Source organism: Heptranchias perlo, chromosome 9, assembly GCF_035084215.1.
Source record: "Heptranchias perlo isolate sHepPer1 chromosome 9, sHepPer1.hap1, whole genome shotgun sequence".
Lineage (NCBI taxonomy): Eukaryota > Metazoa > Chordata > Chondrichthyes > Hexanchiformes > Hexanchidae > Heptranchias > Heptranchias perlo.
Window position 1 is genome coordinate 16,324,802 of NC_090333.1, and position 15,316 is coordinate 16,340,117.

Here is a 15,316-nt window from a genome sequence, read left to right on the forward strand (position 1 = left end):
AGAAAGAACTTGCATTTATATAGTGCCTTTCATGATCTCAGGACTTCCCAAAGTGCTTTACAGCCAATGAATTACTTTTCAAGTGTAGTCACTGTTTTAGTGTAGGAATTAGATTAGAATTAGATGTTGTATGCTTAGATTGTTAGTTGGGAGTGATGTTCCCCCATAGCCTACGTTCTCAAATTGACCACTCTGTGGAGAATCACAGGTTACTGAAAGCAACAAAAGAACGTGCAGTTGACCAGCTCACTTTGCCAAATTGAGGGCTATGAAACAAAAGTTAACTGAATATGGGGAAGAGGTTGAGAGGTTAGTAAGGAGACATATCAAACATTCTTTGTCAGTACATATAGTGAAGAAATATGAATTTAAAACATAGCTACACTATAGGCAATGGTTTGATACTGGTATCTACTTAGAATGGCACAGGTTGCCCGACCTTAAGTTACACTGCCATCTTCTCATCACTCACTGGTCAGAAAAAAATGAAGCCCTGTGCACGCACAATTACTCATACATGCAGAGTTCCACTCACTAACATCCAATTTCTAAGTAAATGGTAATACTAACAAAAAGCCTGCAGTACAGAAGGCTGTCTGCTAACGTTACAAAGATGTAAAAGCAAGTTTAAAAAGTTCCACTGGTAACCTTCTAAGGTCTGTTTCATGTCAGTTGCAGTTAATGCAAATCAGAATTGTAGTTTAACACTACCTCCTTGAGGTGACTCACACTGCTTGCCCAAATTCAATATACTGCATATTTTACATCTGCGTGAAGCCAAAACTGCTTTTCAGCAAAATAAATGCACAACAAAAATAGCATTTTTCTTAAACAGTCTTCTACTGTAGATAAAAAGTCACTTCATAATATTTTAACAAGGTAGAATATTACTGTGTCCTCAAAAGGTTAAAATAACTGTTAAAGCTGCATTAGCATTAATTTAAGAATCTGCATGTACAGCACATAGACTCTTTAATTCTGTGCTTATTTTAGGCTATTTTACTTTATTTCTTTGGCGTATTTTCTCATTGTTGTTTTGCACACATAGATATTTGTGTTCCTTTGTAAGCCTGCTGAATAGTAAGTAGATAGAGCATCATGCAGTTGTGAAACTGTCAAATTGTGAGAGGCTGTATTAAAGAATCCTTCTTTATTGCCTGCAAGACACATATAATTTAGTTGCCTTCACTATTTATAACAACATTTGCATCAGTATACCCTATTTTACTCTTGTAACATATGGAAAAGCCAAGAACACTAATAAACTGCAGTACAATGAACTATGTGAAACCCCTATTTTATAGAGTGTTGTATATCACGTGCATGTTGACCATTAAAGATATTATTAAGATTGGTAAGACTCAGAAGATGGCACATTTATGATCCCGTGAACAGATGGAAGAATACATTTTCCTTGCAAATATTTTTGAAATTGCTCTTCTGGTAGCAGTATAAATGTGATGTACAGATGTAAGAGCCAACAAGGCAAGGACAAGAGGTCCAGATTTGCACAGTAAAAGCTTCACATGCACCCTGTCATTTTTGATTGATCTGAACGATACCTTCGAAACTTGTTGACTGGTAGGAAACAGTGCAAATAACTCACTGCAACAACCCAGATAATTCATACAGCCAATCAGTTGGCTTTACTTTCTAGATATGACATATGAGCCTTCCCTGAAAAGATGCATCATTCTCCACTATGAGTGATATTCAATGTCAGTAAAAGGCACTGCTACAGGAAAGGAGAGGGAAGCAGACTAGTGGCACTGCAGAATGATGTTACAATGATGACAGTTATACCTTCCTACTTCCTAAAACACTGCCAGCAGATATCCCAAACCAATTTTGATTATCATATTGATTGAAATAGTTCATCATAGTGTAATTTTAGGTTTACCGCCAACAGATTGGGAAAGAGAGTAAGAATTATCTAACAAAAGAACAACATTCTACCACAGGGACGTTTCCCTGTTCCAGTTCATTGATGGAGTTGATTAAGTTTAAATGAAGCAGACACTGGATAAAAGTAAGGGTATTGACCAGTGGGCACTGCGCTCTGTGCTTGAAAAGGCCTGATACATGCAGAAAAGCAAGATTTACTAAATGCTCTAATCTTCAATCAAATCTTACATCAATACAGACAAAGTTTAGTAATGAGAGATTCAATGAAGCATGCTGGAGAAAGAATTAATCCTCTTGGTCCAAACTGGGTTCAACTTTGAAGCTTGCTCCTAAGGAAAGACAGTTATCTAAATGCTAAATAAGAAACTTATTGTACTTTTCATGGCATGCTAATCTTTTGTCTATTTCATCTCCATTATTTGTACTCTCATAGATTTCAGTCGTCATGGTGATTACCAACTCAAGATAGGGCCAGCCTGGGGACCTTGCTAGAAATCAACCCTGAATGTAAAACAGACCTCAATAAAATCTCACTCAAAAGACAAGGCATGGCAATTAACCACCCTCTATCCAAGGCCTGAGAGTGACCAGTCCCTCAATATTGTCCTGCAGTGGTGGGTCACCTCCTCCTTTATTTTTACTGCCATAAAGCTGGTAGTCACCGGGACCCTGACCGATGCTTGCATTAAGACTGGTAATTTCATTTGCTTTGACAGTCAATATCGTTAATGGGATCATTGTTTTGGAAATGTGATCTTCCAATCGGCGGCGTGTTTTTGTTGCTCCTTTTCGACTTTGTACGGACTACAGACCTCTCTCTAAGCGCTGCCCTCTTGTAGGCAAAGCCTTAATAAGTTTTTGATGTGTCGAATCAAACGCTCTCCAGGAGGCGGATAATAGGAAGTGTGATCTCTATATTTTTGAACATTGCGGGACGTACTTTACAGAGTCTGGGCTGTAAGATGTTAGCAACGGGCGGGAATAGTAATCTTATATAATGTAGAGAGGTCTCATTCCAAACAGGAAATTGCAAAATCCTAAAATCCTCATCTCAAAGCGTAAAGTTTTCAGTGATAATACATGAATAAAAGAAGTAATAAAAAAACATGTAAATACAAAGATCTGTATGTGATTGAAACAATGCTACGTTGTCATGAAAAGTAGTTTAAAGCCATTTCATTGATCTGACTGACGTTCTCATAAATTTGGAATATCAACATCGATATCTGAATCCTGGTGTTGATTTATTTTGTGGTAAACACACTACTCCGAAGGAAACTTACAAACACGATTAGGTCAGAACAATCGCAGAAATTCTGGCGCAGACAATTTACACCTCAATTCAGTTAAGATGTTGTAAAAAGGGACCAGGAAAAGAACATTGGAACTTTTTCGACTGCTAAGATCCGAAGATCGCAAGTGTTCATTAGGACTCGGGGAAAGAATTGCATGGCATGAAGAAAAGCTGCAAGTCTCTGGTGACAGGTAGTAAGTAGAATATATAACAGGTGACAAGTCCCAGGGTGATCATGAAATTTACACGCGTTGTCAGCTCGGAGCTTTCGAATGGGCGGCCGGGGCCCCAGCAAAACAGCCTGGCATTAATCGCAAACCATTATAGTCCAAAAAAAACACAGCCGCCGCCGAGCACACGGCAATTTGTTTCACTTTTACTGCTTTCAGTTGCCAACTGGTAATTACAAACAGAGTTTGGAAACGTGACTGAGCACGGTTGTTTACAGCGGATCGAGACCAAACATTGACAGAACGGATTGAGGAGGAAAATATAATGAGGCGAATACAGTAACAAGAGAGCGTTTTGTCGAGCTATTCATATTTTAATGACACACTGGATATGCAAAGCGATGGCAGGTGCTGGAACTATCCAGGGTCCTGCTTTCAAATCAAGATCATCTTCTACAAAACCCACAATACTAGGAGAAAGGTGCCTTTACAGTACGTTCTCTGTCAAAACAGTCATTATAAACACGTTTGGAGAAGAAAATAAATCTCTTTACAAAAGTAGCCAAATAAAAGACTACACACAGTGGTCACGTCCTGCCTCTGGGCTCGCTCAAAAAGTTACAAACACAATAAATGATTAGAAAAAACGTGTGCCTGACATGGAAAAATATAGACATATAAAAAATACAAACCTTTCGACCTGGTAATATTTTACTAATTATATTTTAATAATTTCGCAAGCATTCACACAAGGATAGCGGCACATAGATACACAATATGACAAAAGTGTCATGTACAATGCATTTACATCGGTTTGCGTTGTGTTTTATATTTAGATGATTAATTATAAGATTTATCGTAACATGGCAAATAATATTAAATTGGAACTGGCATTTTAATTGCAAAAATAAATATTGGAGAAGCTTTGGAAACTGCTCCTACCCATTTTGCAGTGGCAGGTATCACACACAGGATGCTGTGAATGATATTGGGAGAATAACCTTTAGACTGAAATAAAGCGGAAAATAAAACTGGGAACAGTCCATTCATATAAATATCGCAGGCAGCTGCCTGGTCACTCAAACATAACCCCTGGCCAATGCATGCTTAGATTTGAAAGCGCGTAAAAACAGTACTTGCACTTTCTATGAGACAGCACTCTGCAATTCAGTGTATATTTATTAAATTGTGGCTTCCTGCACAAGCAAAATAAAAATCTTAGCAATACTGTGGTCGGCAGTCATTCAGAGATCCCAGATCAGTCTTCCCTAGTGTCCGAAATGCATATCAATTACAAATGGATAGTCTTCTCAAAAAATGAGTATCTTGGGTTTTGCAGCGCATAATGCTTACTATTACAATCAATGACAAAGAAGCAATTCCACGGGACCATTCCCTGAGGTTTATATAAAAAAAGTTCAGCCAAATAAGCCTACTGATACTATTCTGCTAAAGGCTAATTGTATTCTTTTTGCAGAATAAATGTCATCTACTGTGAATATATATATATGCATATGTTGAAAAAAAAACATCCTGCGAGCCTATATTTTAAATACTGCTTAATTTTATAACATTTATGAACGTCACTAAAAGTAGCTTGACATAGCATTCAGTATGTTAATTATTTATACTGCTCAGTCTAAGTCTAAAACGCTTTATTACTTATCTAACTCTGGAATGTAGTGCGGATCTTGTAAATTCAGAAGCGCCGGACATTTCAGTTCTTTCCTAAGCAGGGGCGCAGGACAGTATTCTTGTATATAGTGTCAATCTTAAAAGAAGAAAACTCGACAATAAAACAAGCTACTTGTCTCAAAAGCTGTGTGTGATTTTGTAAAGTGAGGGCTGCGCCTTTTAGCTTCACATCCACTGGCTCTTTAATGTGACAGCCTCTTCTTCCCAGTTGTCTCTCCTGCCCAGTCATCGGCTGCTGCGTTTCTGACTGCCTTTACAATCAGGTTGTAATTAAAACAAACAGCAAAGTAATGCAAAGGCTATTAACAGCTTTTATTTTCCCCCGCCACACCGGGTATTATGGGCTACTCTTGTGGTTTATAGTATTGATGTGTCAAATGTATTTTAGATGTTTCAATAGGAAAGTATCCCAGCTGCAGAGAATGGGCATATTCGGCTGCTTGGCACCCGTACTTCCAAATAGTGGGTTTAACATCGAATACAATCTTTAATACAGAAAAGATCTATGGCTTCAGAAACGCAGACAAGCGCCCATTGAGACAATGCCATTCATTTGATGTCATGAAAACGAGCCCATTAAGAATATTATCAATTATGATAATTATAATCAAATGTCCATAATATACCAAAATAAAGACAGCGAAAATAATGACTGTGTGATTTGTTCTGTTTCCTGTTCACTTCGTGTTGCAGTGGTCATATCTAGACGCGTCTTTTCATTTCCATAACCTGGCAATGTGTTTAAAACAAAATCTTCCAAATGCGCTGAGTTGCTATTGTAACATTAAATGGCGTGGATGTAAGATCACTACAAATAGCGGATAAACAAATGTTAGAATTGTCTTCCAGTATAGTTTTCTGTTTTAATAAGCTCTCGGTGCTATTGGGGCTCATTTCGCAAATGTTTTCTTTAAAAACTATGGGTTCATTCTAATTACACTGATAACTATACAAGGCACTATTTGAAATAATTTGCTTTTCTGTGCCACTTCACGTAAATGCTCGATGTTTTCGCAAAAAAATATAATGAGAAAACAGACTTTTAAGTCACATTTTACTGGTAATGGGTTCCCTTTAATGTTATATGTTCGCAGTAATGGCTAAAACAACATAGGATGTGCTTCTAGTGTCCGCCGTGAAGATGTACGGCTTTTGCCTGTCCTAATAAAGTATGCTATCACCAGGTTGTGTCTGTTGTCTTAATAATAACCATGTACAGGACTTCAAAGGCCCAACCCAAGTCAAGACTATTAAGTATATAATCGACCTTGTTTGGTGGAATGTGATCAGGCCACAACTATAATTCTGAAAACTTCTATATTCCCCCTATAAAGATCTGGCATTCGTAGATTAAAACCGAAGAAGGCAAGAGTTCCGTTAAGTTTTGGTATAAGTGGTGTAGTTCTCTCTTTGACATGCGTTATAAGCACCGTCACAAGAAGAGCACATGAAAAATTGACGCTGTGCATCAGTGACAAGATAAACATTTAACTTGAAAGGAAGGGTAAACAATCCTCGGATGGTGAATAATCATTCGTTACGTTTCTAAAGGATTCAGAGTAGTGAACCGTTTGTGGTCTTTGATATTTTAGCTATTTGTACTGTGAAAAGTTTGATGTACGTTACCATAATGTTCCATTACATAGATTGTATCCCATTATATGAAATATCCACTAATCGTATACCCAGTGCACTGGCTTTAAAACCCAGCAATTAGAATTTAACATGAAACGTTGATAAGAAATAGGGTAGAATTAGTTCCTATCAGAATTTTAAAAAAGAAAGATGGCCTAACGGGTCATATATACTACACTTCTTGTTCTAAGATGAAGTGGTTTCAGCTTTTCATTGACATAAACGTTGTAGTGCAATTTTGGATGTGGGGTTGACTGAATCGAATTTAGGCAGCCGTTGTGAGACCATCTCCAGGAGGTAGTCTACTGCTGCAATTACACTACAGATATTGGTCTCAGACTGATATCTTTAGAGTAGGATACTCAGCTGGTAGACTCGAGTTATACCGAACTCAGTGGCAAGAGAGCTCATCACCAGCAGACTTGGATCCCGACAGAGCTCCGCCCACCAGGTGATGGATTTGTAACAATATAAGAATGTATGGCAATACTCTTTCATAACATTAAAAAGAGTCAAACGTAAGTTCCTAACCTTCCCCAGAGATCCAATGGACCACCTGGACACTTCTAAAATGTGGCTTTGTACCAAGGCTGGAGTTATGCTACATTAAGTGCGAAGTCCAAGTGCTGCGAGACTAACAGCTGCCCACGTTGGCCGGGCAGCCAGGCTGCAGCAAGGCAACTGGGAGCGAATGGTTCCCAGGTTCATTCGGGGTTTGAAGAGCCCATTCATACCGGCAATTCCAAAATCCGATGAGTCTACTGGGATTTAGCAATCTGAATTCCCCCAGAGATTACAAGGTCATGATGTTGGATGGTTTTGATGTTCCAGTTCATTAACTAGAAGGAACAGCCCAAACATAAAAAGTATGTTGTTGTTGATGTAAGTAAGCTCCCTGAAGGTCACTGAAATTGAGCCAGACCAAATAACCGGTTGCTGCCGTTTATTCTCTCCCTCCCTGGACCCCAACTGCAGAAGCCGCGATTATTTTGCAGTCGGCCAACTGCAATTTAGGACTCAAACCACCAGGTGTTGGGGTTCCATTTCTGGGTCTGGAGTTGGATGCCATCTGGTATTGCTATTGTTTACACACTATCTTTAGAATCACTGTGAAAGCAGAAATTACTCGGCTGTGACCCAAAAGTTGGTGAGTGAATGACGGGAACGCGCTGGGCTGTGGGATTGGCAACCTGATTTCCGTCCTGTACTGTCGCTTTCATATAGTTGCACGCCCAGAACAGCTTTTTGTCAACCCCACAATAATAGTATAATTGCAGTATTGCACCCCTTAGGCTTCACACCAGCTTCGATAAAATGGAACCGCTGCAAAGAAAAGTTCCTAAAGTTCTCTGGCTAATGAATTATCTGGGAACTTTTTAAGCTTCATGTTTTTTTATATTAGCAGAGAAGGGACCGTCTCACTCGCCATTTGTGAACATTAAAATGTATCTAGCAATTTGGATTCCCGTGAGAGAAGCTCTGTGCGTTTTCCTGGCCCAAGAGCCATGCAGAACCGCAGTATAACAAGCCTGCTAACGTCACATTACTCTAAGGAGGTATGAGTCACAAATTAGTACCTGGATATGATTGTACCCTAAATATAGCTGCAAATAATCTCAATTTATGTTAAAATACTTAAGGAAATATGTTGACTACTCTTTTAACTTAAACTTGATGTCTATAAATTCCATCCCAAAATCAGCTGAGTACATTTGACTTTGAAAGTAACAATTATCTATTCTATACTTGCTTCCTAACTCCAACCTCTGCTATTTGTTCTTCCCAATCTATTTTAAACCCCCTGCATGCCTTGCATAACCAAACCTAAAGAACTTCACCTTTTGTTTTCCACCATCCTGCTGTAGGCTCAGATGGTTCTCCACCTAGTGCAAAAGTCCAGTTTCAGTTTCTTATATATATATAAAACAAAAGCTGTATACGTGAAACAGACGGAACCAACGTTATTGTTTGGTTTTCTTGTAATGTTGTTTGCGTTTGTACGTTTCATACCATATTTCTTTACCAGAAATGTGAAAGGTTATGCAGGGATCAAATATTGTCAGGTATTACAGTAACGTGTAGCTTTGCCAATGACATTTTAATCCAATTCGTGATCGTAGGACGACACCATGCAATACCAGTATTCTTATTGTTTCTTTAAAAATTTAAATATTGAAAGAAAGCTTAAATGTAGGCCTACGTGTCTCATTACGAAGTCCTTAAACACTTCCACTCAACTAACTAACTAACAGTAATAGCGACTACGATGAAAGACTAAGATAGGCAGGATACTCCAAACTACATGCCGTATGTATAACAAGGTTTTCAGATGTCATTTAAATACTTCTAAACTACCTTTGGAATGTATAATTCTTAGTCTGAATATAATCTGTTTACCTATAATTACTATATACGTGTCTAATTATAAATAAGTTGATTGTTAAGATATACCCTAATTTTGAGAACACACGTCACTTCCACACAAAGAGCATCACAACGGAGTAACTATAGATGACGTTAAGAGGCAAACAAACTCATTTTCCTGCTTAAACCAGCTTTGATGTCTTGGCTAAATTCTTAGGTTATGACGTATTAATTTGTTGCTGTGGGGCAAACACAACCCAAGAATATCTTGCACTAAAAAGACTCAAGTTGAGGTGTCAGCCTTGGCTCAGTCATAGTACTCTTGCTTCTGAATCAGAAGGTCATGGGTTTACGTTTCACTCCAGAGACTTGAGCACATAATCTAGACTAACACTTCAGTGCAGTACTGAGGGAGTGCTGCACTGTTGGTGGTGCCATCCTTCTAATGAAATGTTAAATAGAGGCCCCATCTACCCTCTCATGTGATGTAAAAGATCCAGTGGCACTATTCCAAGAACAGCCAGGAAGATCTCCTGGTGTCTTGGCCAATATTTATCCCTCAACCAACATCACTAAAACACATTAACTTCTCATTTTCTCATTGCTGTTTGTGGGACCTTGCTGTGGGCAAATTGGTTGCTGCCTTTTCCTACATTGCAACAGTGACTACATTTCAAAAGTACTCCATTGGCTGTAAAGCACTTTGGGACGTCCTGAGTTCGTGAAAGGGGCTATATAAATGCAAGTTCTTTCTTTCTAAAATGTCATGAGCTTTACCTGGATACATAATAGTTGTCAGTGCTAGGATGTCAACAAAATATAAATCGACTATGAAAGTAAGATAACCCCGAAGAAGTTATCTCAAATTAACTACTGGCCATCGCGGGACTGGTTCAAATTGACTATTCAGTATAACTAGTTTTGTAGCCTACTATAGCGATTCTAATCACTACTATTTCAAAATGAAGCTTAATTCAGTAAATTTGCAACAAAATGATTGTAAAGAAGTGTTTTCTCACTTTAAAAAGTACTTTCAAATAGTTTCTGATATGGGTAAAACGGTTTTATAATTAGATTTATAAATACTGTAGATATTTCTCTTTCGCTCATACAATACGAATTGGGTTGTTTTGCACCTTCAGCTCTTTTCAATGTATGTACTTTCCTCTGTTGTTCTATTGCAGGTTTTCAGTCAAAGGTGACAAAACCATGGGGCTTTTCCTAATTTCCTCGTTGCTAAAGCCTTCCAAACAGCGTTTGACGTCTTGACGACGAGTCCCAGCACTTCAGACCGGAAGCGGCTCGGGAACAATAACGTCATTCACAGTCAGCGATTACTTTCTGTAGTTTGAACGGTCCCGATAAGAAAGCGCCACATACACGCTTCTGTTATTAGTATTACAGTGGTAGGTAGTCCCCGCAGCTCTGAATAAGATTCTAAAATCAGAAAAGCTATTTTTAAAAAATGGAGCCAAACAGCCCTTTCTAGCGCCGATCTGTTTCCAATGCGGGGTTTTAGTGTGACAAAGAGATGAATGAACTAAAATAGCTTCCCCGTATTATTTGCACTTTGTTGGCACAAGTGGATTATATTGAAGATACTAATCAATCGTATTGCTAAATCTCTCCTTAATCATGGTTAATGCATTTGTGGTTTGCCAGTCATTCGGTGTTTTGATTTTTAAAAAGTCAATACAATTCTGCCGATGGGGAATAGAAATACATTCGCAATTTCCACTTGTTCTGAAACACACACGTTATGATGCCAATTTATAAAACAGATGAGGACTGCAGTCATTGAAGCTCACAGTATTGTATACAACAGGTAAACCACATCAGAATAGTGTTGGAATCAAATTATTTGTAAACGTGTTACTTACTTTGTCCCTAGGTGCAGTTTCTTTCATAGTTATTGCGGTTAGCCCCTGGGCAGCGTGCAGAAGTTACAATAGAACATCCAGTAACGTACAGAATCGGAGGTGAGTTTAACAGGCCTCCGGGGTTTCTAACGGGCTGCTCAAGGATGCGCCGAGACCGCGATACTGCATTCGCCCTACAATAAAAGGAGAATGAATGTCTTTAACACCACTTGTTTCTGAAGGGGAAGTTAACGTGTACGGACAAATGAACGTGCATTGTATCGTTTTATTTTTTAAAAAAACATATTACTGACAGGTTCCAAATGACATCCGAATGCTTTCACCGTGGAATCGAACTGCATTCTCACAACACGGATCATTCTTAATGTTTTGTTACTATATGCATTGCAGAATAGTAATGTTTCACTGTAACCGAATTTTAACGTTGAAAATGTTAAACAGAATTTAAAAATAAACCATAACATGCTCGACATTCGTATCTTACGTATCACTTTGTAAAACTCCACCACCGTGTTACATTTGTAAAGCAACCCTACATTGCTTTACAGATACATACACTGACAGTCCCTTGTAAATGTAGAGTGGCCCCTTGCGTTCGGCTGCAGATTTGCATGTCTGCTGGCGAACCTTTATGACAAAGGAGAAACCAGAATAGATTTGAAAGTGTGGCAAATGCCAAGTGGTATATAAAGCGAAGGTGTTACAGGAAAAACAGAGCTGTGGTCAATTTGATGGAGATATTTTATTCTAAATTGGGTTTGATTTGAAATGATAAGTTAGCACCCCTGTTGCGATATAAATTGACGCCCCATTCCTTACTGGGCAGATATTTGTGCAATTAATATGAATGGCTATGGTACTATATACACAAATTAGATATATGCGGGCATCCCATTGCGTACCCAATCTCTCATACGTTTTACGTATATAAAAACATGAAATCAAGTGCCTGATGAATTATAGGTGCGTATCTAATGTATGCATATCATATCGAAAACCTCACTTCACATTTAATATATTGTATGTGTACATTCTGTAAGTGGGATGTGCAATATAGCACAGGCAACTTTACATTTCTATCAACAAAATACAATATAACGATTTATTTTTCGCGCGTTCACTGTACCACTTGCAAACATAAAATGTAAATTTTACTTTCCCCAGTCATTTCAAAAATTTCTATTATGTTTTGCTTGACCACACATATTTATTGAAAGGAAAGACAGAAAGGAGGTCAGGTTTTGCCTCCGGGTATGTGGGGCAGCTGTTTACTGACCAGCACCCTGTCACACCTATCTCCGCTTCTAAAGGCATGCTTTAGCGAGTAATTAATAGGAAATAATGGTATCGCCAGAGGTGCTGCGCGGAGCCAGAATATAACACAACACAATCTGCAGAAGTCGCCAAATAATCATTCTCCGTGTGTTATTACTTGGATGCCTTTGTTGCAGAGCAGCTTGCATGCTATTTCCATCATTGTTTTAAAAATGATAAGGAAATTGTTGCCACTGTATAACAACAACAAAAAAAATCAGCATGTATCAGGGCACAGCAAAATCCTCAAGAAGTCCTCAAATAGTAGGTCTTCATTTATCATTACAATACTTGGATATCTCTGTATCAGCGTAACTTCCATGAAATTGACATCAGCCATACAATACCATCACTGTTTAAAGCATGACATATAAAGCTTGTTGGCACAAGAGTAAAAAAAACAGACAAAGTATAAAGACGCATTAGGAAAGTGTCACTTCAGTGCACTGAATCTAATCCAACCTAACGAACGACTTTCTTTGACTGACGTGATGAGCGTAGAAAAAAGACAGCCATTTGTTCTTGCAATAATTCATTTACTCTGGAAATAAAAATAGAAGGTCAGAATTGTGTAGTTGAACAAGCAGTTTGTTTTTCCGCTTTTCACCGTGATGTTGTTAGTAACTATACTAGACATTTGCCAGATCTAAGCCTAAATGCACTGATTCGCATTATCTCTAGGTTCGAGTCCTGTCATGACACGAGATCAAGTCATCGGTATGGGCAGAGAAATGTATATTGGTGTTTCTTATAATACAAACCAATCCATACCATCAAAGACATTTGCACTGGAACACTACCGCGGAACACGTTTTGGGCAAATTATAATAGTAAAACGTGATTGTATTTTAATATGCTGTGTTCATGTTATTTTTACTGAAATCTAGTTCTTCGAGAAACACATATAACACACAATGTCAATACATTTAGCCCACTCGTAGTATTCTTGCACCGATACTTCTAATAAAAATTGACTCTCATTGAATGTACTTGAACTAATGTCACCGATGAAATGCAGACATTCCTCGTAACAAAAACATAATCTTTCATTTAATGCACTTGTAGAGACACGGTCGATGCCCTACCCCTCATCTGTAATTTGTAATCAAGAGCACAATTTAGTCATTTTGAAATACTAATTATCTAATCGTCCCAGGGTTTAACAATTGCTGCATAAAATACTTGTCTGCCCAATTAGCTAAGACAATTATTAAAATTCTGAGCCTTAATTATGTCTCAATTTTGTACTGGCAAAATTGTCTTTAATGCAGTAATTAAAATCCTATCTGTACCTCTGCCTTTAGGGCACTGGATGATTAGAACCTGTCAGGGGGTTGCACTCAACCAAACCAGTGAAGCGTGTTGTGCAACATGACCCTGGATTGTTAAGTCTGTCAACATATTAACCTGAATTCCCTGCAGCCCCTGCGACCACGATTGGTAGATTAAAAGCAGAATGAGACAGAAAGCATTAAAGCCAAATTTTCAAGTCACCAATCCCTTTAATTCCAGCTGAAGTTTTTGTACAACATATTTCATTGCGGTTAGATCTGCAAAGCGGCTCAGAACCCTCCTGCTAAACCCATTATCTATCCCTAATAATAGTAACGTAACGTATTGAAAACATTTTAAGTACATTGAACATGTATTTACTTGACATTGCAGATTAAAAATATATATATCTAATGTCGCGACGAGCTTAATTTTAAATAAAGCGCCAATTGAAGTAAGCAGCGTAATTTAATAGGCCTTTAACCATAATAATTTCTAAAACAAATATTTCAAAGAAACTTTAAATAAAAAAGTATAATCGACCACAACTCTCGGAAAGTGTCAAAGTTATTCTGCACAGCTGACCTTCAGTACCGTCCTGGTGATATTGAATGAAAATGTAATTCAGGACCATGGATCAAGGTGAACTAGAGCTGTAACCCAGCAATGTAAGTAAATTATTCACGGAATTTCAATGTGTAATGGAATGCGTTCTGAAAATGGGTTTAAAAAAAGTATTTATAATCTATGGAGATTTAAGAAGCTTGTGCTAAACGCAGTCCATTCCACACAATGTCAAATGTATTTTATGAGTTAGTACACGAGCAGGTTGTAGATGTTGAAGTAAATAGAATATATCGATGATAAACCAATCCATTCTTTCTGACCCCGATGATTTACCAGTCCATGTAAATAATTGATGTTTGTTTAGAAAAAGCAGTTTACTTCGTGATCGGAAGACCATGACTGAAGGGGCCTTCAGCCTGCCCGGTTCTCTCGCACTGGGCATGCTCAGCTTTGTAAATGGCCTTGCTCAAAAGTCTCTTTGGGCAGAAACTGAAGTGCAAATCTGTGTCCTGACTTGTTCATACTGGCTGTCAGCATATTTTCCTGTTGTCAGCACAGATTGACTGGTCAGGTTCACCTTTGTACACCACCTCTAACAGCTCATTGACAGACCAGTGACCCACCCGAACCTGATAATGGAAACCTATCGATTTTCTGGGCTCAAGGACTTGGAACTGACCGACCAGACTTGTGCCATTACTTGTGTTGATCTTGAATAACACTGGATTACAATCTGTTCTCCAGATCATAAATTTTAATACACTTCCATAAATTTCTGAAATAAGATGAATAACTCACTGGCCATTATACTTCACTTGAGGCGAGCAATTGCATTGTGATAAAGTGATGGCTTTTTAGCCCAAAATATAAACAGAGAAATACATTTATTTTTGTGAAGGATTAAGATTTACACAATGTACGTATTTTGCTTTTACAAATAATAAATCAAGATACTTAATGGGAATACTTAATTCATATGTATATATTTACTTAATCAAATTGTATGTCCATAATTGTAATTACCGTACTGGAAAACACAGCACTGCAGACAATGTTACTTTACCTTGTAATAGTTTGTGGTCCAATGCTCTTGTTTCGGCTAATATGCATATGCTTTAAATGGACCATAAAAAAAGCAGCAATACTGTCACCACCTACAACTTAGCTTCCATTATCTTATTTTGTACCTTTCTTTTGCTATGTGCATTAAATTAAGTTGT

At 38.0% G+C, this 15,316-nt stretch overlaps 1 long non-coding RNA gene across 1 annotated transcript in view; it reads right to left on the reverse strand.

The window, feature by feature from the left end:
* The window catches only part of LOC137324961 (uncharacterized), a 41,613-nt gene extending 30,624 nt beyond the window's left edge, over nt 1–10,989 (reverse strand). Inside the window, exon 1 of the long non-coding RNA XR_010963755.1 lies at nt 10,944–10,989. This is a non-coding gene — a long non-coding RNA (uncharacterized lncRNA). The remainder of the gene's footprint in view (nt 1–10,943) is intronic.
* Between the last annotated feature and the right edge of the window lie 4,327 nt (nt 10,990–15,316).